Raw genomic sequence first — 9195 nt, 5'->3', positions numbered from 1 at the left:
TGGCCCAATGAGCATCTTCTTTATAGATGAGTTGTAACTCTGTGAAAGCTTTTTGGCTCAACAGTGAATATTCTTGGTTGTGGATTACATACAGAGTTTCTATGATTTCTCTTCCTTTGTACTGGAGTTTAGCAGTTAACTGTCCCTTGACCTTCAGTTGAATGCCTCCTGGATCGTGGAGCTGTATGGCTGGAAGAAGCCTTGCTTTAACCATTGTGTGTCTGAAAGAATTGAAACTCCTACTCCAGTGCCTAATTGAAGTTTGTTTTATGTCCATTGATCATAATATCTGCGCTTCAGTAGCTCCCATTTGAACCTGCAATTTCTCTCAAGAATAGCACTCATTCTCTTTTTCTTCTTCAACTTCTTGAATGGTACATGAATTTAGCTATTCCTCCTTTAATTTCTATGTTAGGAGTCTTTTGCTGTGGCATACCGATTTAAAACCGCCTCTCTTCCTGCAGGCTTGGCACTCTGCATTTTTGGTGGGGCATTCTTCACGACGATGCAGCCTTTTCCCACTACAGCGAGGTCACTGAGTCAAGGCAGCTACCACACCCTCTTTGCCTTTTTCTCTGTTTTACATTGGGTACGCTGCCAATTCTATACCCTATAAACTGCACTGCACCAGCTGTTTTTCTCCACAAGATTTCTTTCCCGCCTCAAATAAAAATCTTGTTTTGCTTTCTTACTTCTGACCGCCTTGTTAACTGGACGGCCATCGATGGGGTCAAATCTTCCCTCAACTGCAGAAAATCTAACAAAGTCTCTTCTAAGATTCTTACAACTATGCAATCCCAAATGAATTTGTCTTTCAGGGCTCCATATTCGCAATGATTAGCTAGTTGATATAAGTCGTTAATGAAGGAATCTACACTCTCTCCTGGTCTTTAGGTGCACGTTCTCGCAACAATGGTGGGCCCTCAAAGACTAAGATAAGTATCAAAGGCTTTGATAACCTTCTCATATGTTGCCGTGTCTTTGTTTACACCCTGTCTGATTATTACATTCTCTGCACTACTGCCTATGGTGTAGATTAAGGTATTGACCTGTTCCTTGCCAGTCTTCTCTGCTAGCCCTGAAGCTGTTCTGTACCTGGTAAACCTGCAACGCCTCTTCCACTACTTCTCAGCTTGATATGGGCCTTCCACACAGTCAAAGCATTCTGGTAAAAATAGGATTTTCTTCACAGATTTGTTTCACTGTTGCCTTCTCTGGAGTTCAGTTTAAGATTTTCCCTCCCTGAAATGCTGCAGTCATTTCTCTTGCTGCTTCTTCCAGATGCAGAGCTTTTCACATGTTGCTTCTTTCATTGTGTTTTCCACTGTCCACTATAAATACTGCAGTGACTCTGTTATCATCGTTGTGGGTCTTAGAAGGGACTGTTCATGATCTGGTCTTACAGATAATGCTGGAGGCAAGGCTGTTGATAAACTCTAGCCTTTATTGAATATTATACTATGTACAAAACAGCCTTAGAATGAGGCTCTACATAGAACTATCTCTCTCCATGCTCAGTTATCTTGAGATCTTATGTCACTGATGACGTAGTCTACATATTTACATAATTAACATTAATTCTTTATACTACAGTGACAAGACCAGGTCAGAGACTGGGAATTCTATACTGAGTAACTCACCTTCTGATTCCCCAAAGCCTGTCCACCACCATCCACAAAGCAAAAGTCAGGAGTTTGATGGAATACTCTCCACTTATCTGGATGAGTGCAGTGCCAACAACACTCAAGATGCTTGACGCCATCCAGGACAAAACAGTCCACTTGATCAGTACCCTATGCATCTCCTTAAACATTCACTTCCTTAACCGCCAGTGCACAGTGGCAGCTGTGTGTACCACCTACAAGGTGCACTGCAGCAACTCACTAAGGCTCCTTTGACAGCATTTTCCAAGCACACAACCGCTACCATCTAGAAGGACAAAGGCAATAGTTGCATGGGAACACAACCACCTGGAAGTTCCCCTCCAAGGCACCCACCATCCTACCTTGGAAATATATCAGCCGCTCCTTCAGTGTCGCTGGGTCAAAATTCTGGAACTCCCTCCCTAACAGCACTGTGGGTGCACCTGCCCCACATGGACAGCAGCAGTTTGAGAAGGCAGCTCACCACCACCTTCTCAAGGGGTAATTAGGAATGGGCAATGAATGTCGGTCTTGCCAGCGACACTCACGTCCCATGGACGAAAGAAATAAAAGACATCCTGCAGAAAACTCTGCAAGATGTTTGGATCATCGGGCAAGGTACAAAAAGGGGCGTTTCCTGGGGCAATTAAGGATAAACGTGGCCTTATTTAACTGCATCAGGGAAATAAATGGAAAAATAAGACATTAGGCTCAGCTTATTAAATTATTTCAAATGCTGTAAAGCAAAGACTTTGGTGGCAGATTTTCTATACAGTGGCGTGTGAACATGTTCCACAAACAGGCCACACATAGCTCTCACAAGTCAGTCTGGTTTTTTGGAATGCAACTTAGAGAACTTCAGCACTGCCCTCCCACGGAAAAAGGGATCAGAAAATTCATAATTGAGTCCTTGGTGCTGAGGACAAATTTTGCTGTCCCCTTCAGCCTCAATTGTATCTTAATCAGAAGTGGCTTTAATGAAGCTGTTTCTAAAATATCTTTGAACACAGTAATTTAGTCCCAATTTTAATTACTTTAGATCCACGCTGTGCCTGGGGATCCTTTAAGCATAAATATACGCGTAGGGTACAATTTTCCGTGCCCGTTGGCATCGGGTGTGTTTGGCGACGTGGGAAGAGAATATGGCGAGAAGGCCACGATCTCATGAAGCCAGTTTGCAATCGTCCACTCTGCCTGTCGATGGCAGACCATGTTTCCCACCATCAGATATCGGAAACTCCATTGTAACACATCTGCACACCATTAAAAGCCCAACTCACCAGAATCATTCCCGCACACTGGATCATCCGAGCACATCACACTGACATATTACACAATTGTACATAAGCGACGTGCACCTGGGCGTGCTGCACTCCGTTCGGGACTTCGAGGTTTATTTGCTTACTTGCTTCGGGTAGCACTCACGGTCATCAGTGCCAGACTTCACAGAAAGCACCACATCACTTTTAGGACAGCTCAAGGGCAGGCCTCTACCTACCAGACCAGCCATAAGGCAGGGGGTGGTATTTCAATGGCTGCTTGGGGAAGGGGGAGGAGTGGCCTCAGGCAAGGGAAGAGGTTGCAGGGCGAGGGCTGTACTGGGGAAGAGGGGTATCTCAGGGTGTGTATGGGGATTACATTGACCTGCGCAAGCGGCCTCTCAAGATGGTGAGGACTGAGGCAGTCTCCAGAGGAGATGAAGCCAGATGGACATGTGAGGCTATGTGTGTGAGAATGGATGGTGATGTTCCTTGAGCTGACCATAGTGAGATGGCAGTGAATGTGCGATGGGCTTGAGTGTGCGAGTTTAGAGTGAGGAGATGGTTGCCTTACCCTGGCTGCACGGATGACATCATTCATCCTCTATCTGCATTGGATGGCCAACCTCTTCAGTGCAGCATAGGCACTGCCATCACCTACCAAGCCGGAGTGGAGAGATTGCTGGACCTCATGTGGCCAGAGTGGGGGTAGACGACAACGTGGCGGGCTTTCATGGAGTCCAAAGGACATTCCCGGGAAGCATCACTGAATTGGGGAGCTGCAGCCTTCTTGCCTTTTGGGGCCATGTCTTCTTTGTAGCAGTCCTGGGCTGGAAGCACTGAGGGGTGTGCGCACAGCTGCCGTTTAAATATGGCACCCAGCGTGAGGAAGCGGTGAGGTGATGGCATGGCTGGCAAATGAGAGCCCGCCCGCCATGGAAACGGTGTGTTTCCCAGGAATGCATAATTAATGAGGAGTGATTGGGACGATACGGTGTGAAAAGCCGCCATTGCGGCCGGCAGGAAAACAGTTATTTTTCCCACCCGCTACCGCACTTAGTGCAAATCTGGGACAATTCCACCAGCGGTCATTGTTTGGTCTTTACTACCTCACCCACACGTAATAAGGTGAAGGCAGGATTAACGTGAGTCCACATTTCCAACCTTCTCTTCTCCCATCAGTAGACAAGGCATTGAATTTAAATAAAGTTTGTTTGCAATTGGATTTAAAATTATGGGGTGGTAGGTGCATAGTGGTAATGTCATTGGATGAGTAATTCAGAAGCCTGGGTCCAAATCTCCCCATGGCAGGAATTTAAAATCTGGCATATAAAGCTAGTCTCAGTAATGGTGACCATGACTGGTTGTCATAAAGACCCATCTTGTTCACTAATGTCCTTTAAGGAAAGATATCTACTGTCCTTAGATAAAAGCAAAATGCTGCGGGTGCTGGAAATCTGAAACAAAAACAGAAAATGCTGGAAAAACTCAGCAGGTCTCTCCTTTGCCTCCACCTATCACTGGCCTTCTATCCAGCTTCATCTGCGCCACCCCCCACTTAAATGGTATACATTTCACCACATTTTTACTTCTCTTTAGCTCTGAAGAAGAGTCATACGGACTCGAAACATTAACTCTGTTTCTCTCTCCACGGATGCTGTTAGACCTGCTGAGTTTTTTGAGCATTTTCTGTTTTTGCATCTACTGCCCTTACTTGGTTTGGCCTTCAGAGCCACAAAAATGTGGCTGACCCTTAACTGTCCTTGAAATGGCCTAATTAACCATTCAGTTCAAGGGCAATTAGGGATGGACACAAAATGCTGCCTTTGCCAGTAATGCTCACATCCCATGGATTTTTTTTTAAATGATCTATATAAGGCACTACCATAGCAATAAGTTTGTTTTAAACTACTTTATTTTTTTCCCCAAATATTTGCACTTTTTCCAAAAATCAGAGCAATTAGCAAGACTGACAATAATTATGTTTTAATTCAGCTGCGAGTACTGAGGACCATCATTTTCAATCACTGCTGTATCCAGGACGAACATTCAGTTTTGTCTACATCCTTCTCAGCTGAGCTCGGGGTGTCTCTTTGGAACAGATCGATTCTGTCTGGCTGTGATTCTTTATCTAGGCTTCAGTACGCAAGTGTTCCAGCCAGTTGTGTGACCTGTAGTCTCAGATCAGAGATTCTGGAGGAAGGAAATACAGCATTAGAACCGGTAGTCAATAAAATGCCACACTCTAACAATGAGGCTGTTATTTTAGTGCGCAAGTCACATCCATAATAGCCTTCAGATATTAAAAGATTCCTTTCGTGCCCATCTGCCGATGTCAAAAGACACGATAGAGACTGAAGAGTTACACAAAAACAGAAAAATGCTAGTAAACTCCCAGCAGGTCAGGCAACATCTGTGGAGATGGAAACAGACTTGATGTCCTGATTCAAAGTTGAGAAGGCTGAGAGGGGGTTTGACAGAGGTATACAAAACCATGAGGGGCAGAATAGATAGGGAGAAACTTTTTTTTATTCTTTCACGGGATATGAGCATTGCTGGCTAGGCCAGCATTTATTGCCCACCTATATTTGCCCTTGAGAAGGTGATGGTGATGTCTTCTTGAACTACCTCAGTCCATGTGGTGTAGGTACAACCTCAATGTTGTTAGGGAGGGAGTTTCAGGATTTTGACCCAGCCACAGTGAAGGAACGGTGATATATTTCCAATTCTGGATGCTGAGTGGCTTGGAGGGGAACCTGCAGGTGGCGGTGTTCCCATGCATCTGCTGCCCTTGTCCTTCTTGGTGGTAGAGGTCATCTGTTTGGAAGGTGCTGTCAAAGGAGCCTTGGCGAGTTGCTGCAGTGCATCTTGTAGAAGATACCCACTGCTGTCACTATGCATCAGTGGTGGAAGGAGTGAATGTTGAAGATGGTGGATGGGGTGCCTATCTAGTGGGCTGCTTTGCACTGGATGGTGTTGAGCTTCTTGAGTGTTGTTGGAGCTGCACTCATCCAGGTGAGTGGAGAGTATTCCATCCAGAACCTAGGATCCTAGGCCCAACCATCTTCATCAATGACCTTCCCTCCATCATAAGGGCAGAAATGGGGATGTTTGCTGATGATTGCACAATGTTCAGCACCATTCATGGCTCCTCAGACTCTGAAGCAGTCCATTCCAAATGCAACAAGACCTGAACAATATCCAGGCTTGGGCTGATGAGTGGCAAGTTACATTTGTGCCACACAGATGCCAGGAAATGACCATCTTCAGCAAGAGAGAATCCAACCATTGCCCCTTGACATTCAATGGCATTACCATCGCTGAATCCCCCAGGGGTTACCATTGACCAGAAGTTTAACCGGACCAGCCATATAAATACTGCGGTTACAAGAGCAGGTCAGAGACTCGGAATTCTGTGGTGAGTAACTCACCTCCCGACCCCCCCCAAAATGTGTCCACAAGGCACAAGTGTTCCAGAATTGCACTGCGATTCAGCCATTGGGCTACGAACGTGTTTCTTGAATAAAATACCATTGTTAGAAATGGTCTCATCACTGGTCTGCATAATGTCAAATTAATGTGTTTGGATTTATACACCAATGCCTCTCAAACCCTTATTTGCCTTATTGATAAAGGTCTTCATACTGACTAAACCACACTGACTGCTTCTTATGAAACCTGTGCTCCTCAGATTTTCATTTATTATATTCCATTGTATGCCCCTCAAGCATTTTTCTTATCATGGAAGCTTAGGTACCAGGTTTGTAATTACCAGTATGTGCTTTTTTGCCCTGGTGCTGAATATTTAAACTACTTCTGTTTTCCCAGTTTTTTAGGCTTGTTTGCGTTAGTTGAATCCATGGTCTGGCAGGAAGGTGGGGGCTACTATCTTCGGGACTGGTCTTTGCGCATCAGGGGGCAACCCCCTCTAAGATAATACCCCCCTTTCTTCCTACTCGCCTGCTTTGTGAAACATAACATCCCCACTGCCCACCACCCACCGCACCCCCCCCCCCCCACCCCCTTAATGTGCCCAAACCCTCACTGCCAAGACCTCGGACTTACCTTGCTCCAAGATCCATGGGCCTCCTTCTTGGGCCTGCTTGCAGTCCCAGCAGCGCCCACTAATGCGCTTTTGGCACTGTTGGGACTGCTGGAGCTGCCAGCCAATTGGCAGCCTACTTAGGCCGCAACACATTACTCCTGTAGAGTGGGTTGGCGTGCAGCGTGGAGTTGGCTCCACACCAACTTTGCCTACTGGAGGAGGCGGGCGGGGGGGGGGGGTGCAAGCCGTCCATCCCCCACTCCCCCCTCCCCCCATTATATGCTGCCTGATGTCTCTGAAGTGAATGGTCAATGTTAAGAAACATCCCAACTAGTCAGAAGTTCACTTAACCTGGCTCAGCAAAAATACATAAGAATTACAGCACAGAAACAGATCATTCAGCCCAACTCGCCTTTACCCATCATGTGAATGAATAGCTCTAAACACATGAGCCATCTTTTTCGCATACCGCTCCAATCCCTTTTCCTTCATCCACCTACCCAATCTAATCGTCAATGTCGACATACTTTCTGCCTTAACCGCTAGGCCTGGAAGTGTACAAATTGCCATTTCTTAGTCCAGAACTTGAATGTTGCTGCAAAAAGGCATGCTGTTGAAGCTTTTTTGTCTTGTACTCATCAGGACAGATACAAGAATGACAAATTTCAAAGGGAGCAACAATTTAGACTGCACTCTTTTCTCAAGAAGTATAAGTTGTTGCTCCCCCTGAAATTTGGCATTCTTGCATCTGCCCTGATGAGTGCAAGACAAAATGCTTTGGCAGCATGTCTCTTTTTACAACAATACTCCTGGAAGTGAATTCCACAGACTTATAACTCTCAGTATAAAGCCATTGCTCCTGTTCGGTGTTCTACATTTTTGACTTGTTAATCTTGTATCTGTGGCCCTTTGTTCTTGACCCTCAGCTACTGGAAACTGTCCAATCTTTTCATTCCTTTTTCATACAGCTGTAGCCCATTTTAAGTAGTCCTGAATAAAGTAACTTAGTTTAAAATTACAACCCATTTATTCATTTTAAGTACTACATCCCCATTCTAAAGTAGTTGGCAATTGTCTACATAGTTACCGGTTGGGTGAATCAATAAAGCTGCTGTTTCCCCATTCTCAAGAACTTTTGGCTTATGTTATGGTCTTCCCACTCCCCACCTTGTCGGTCTAGATTTTGGACTGTGACTGGGAGGAAAATTAGCACATGCAACTTGGTCGTTTTAAGGGATAAAACAAATTAAAATGAGTGAGTACAGGGGAAATTGATCTCACAAAAATATGCTAACTATATATATTGGGGATATATGCTTTAACTTTATTTTAGCGCAATCAAGAAAAACAAAACCTGTTCCCTTTGGTTTTTTGCAACATCACTGGAAATAGTCGCTTGGTAGTACAGAACTTGAGTATTACTGAAAGACATTTTGTCGAAGATTTTTGTCTTGCACTCATCAGGACAATCGCAAGGATACCAATTTCAGGGGAAGCAACAACTTTGTACTGCTTGAGAAGAGAGTGCTGATTGGTTGGCAAGTGGACTCTGATTGGTAGAGGTGCTGCCATGCAGACTGCACCAGTTAATGATGACTGACAGGTAACTGCTAAAAATTCTCTGAAATTTTAAACCAGGCAGCTTGACTCTGATTAGTCGCGACATTGACAGAGTCAAGCTGCCTGGTTTAAAATTTCAGACAATGCTTGGCAGTTAACTGTCAGTCACTATTAATTGGTGCATTCTCCATGGCAACACCTCTACCAACCAGAGTCCACTTGCCAACCAATCAGCACTCTCTTCTCAAACAGTATAAAGTTATTGCTCCCCCCGACATTGGTATTCTTGCGATTGTCCTGATGAGTGCAAGACAAAAGCTTCAACAAAATGCCTTTTTTCATCACTGGAAATGTGGAAGGTTTATTTACCTTGGGTCTTCTTATTTAATATATATGTTACATATTGGTACTGAAAATATTGCCTTGTGAATGCATTTCCTGATATTGTATATAGTTAAATGAGAAAACTTGCTTCAATATAATATATGGCAGCCTTCCTTCTCATAAGAAAGTGGTCTGTAGCGTGGTGGTCAACTGTGTTTTAAGCATCGCCTCAGGAGCCCCACTCTGGCATGGCAGTCTCTGCTGCATTTGCTGCAGAGGAAGACAATGGGCTGGGAAGTTGCTCAATTCGCTGGCCTGTTTTCTCTGGTCCCTCTTCTCGACCAGCTGAGCGTTTTGTTTCTGC

The 9195-nt window shown here is 44.9% G+C and overlaps 1 protein-coding gene across 1 annotated transcript in view; it reads right to left on the bottom strand.

Moving 5' to 3' along the window:
• Nucleotides 1–4799: 4799 nt before the first annotated feature.
• Nucleotides 4800–9195, bottom strand: part of LOC144687882 (unconventional myosin-XVIIIb-like) — a 284738-nt gene continuing 280342 nt past the window's right edge. The window contains exon 42 of the mRNA XM_078554448.1: nucleotides 4800–5095. The gene's annotated coding sequence lies outside the window, so the exon portion shown is untranslated. The remainder of the gene's footprint in view (nucleotides 5096–9195) is intronic.

The sequence above is a fragment of the Cetorhinus maximus genome, chromosome 12 (assembly GCF_964194155.1).
Source record: "Cetorhinus maximus chromosome 12, sCetMax3.hap1.1, whole genome shotgun sequence".
NCBI classification, from domain to species: Eukaryota; Metazoa; Chordata; class Chondrichthyes; order Lamniformes; family Cetorhinidae; genus Cetorhinus; species Cetorhinus maximus.
Note: the sequence above shows the minus strand (reverse complement) of the source record. Positions and strands in the feature narration are given on the sequence as shown.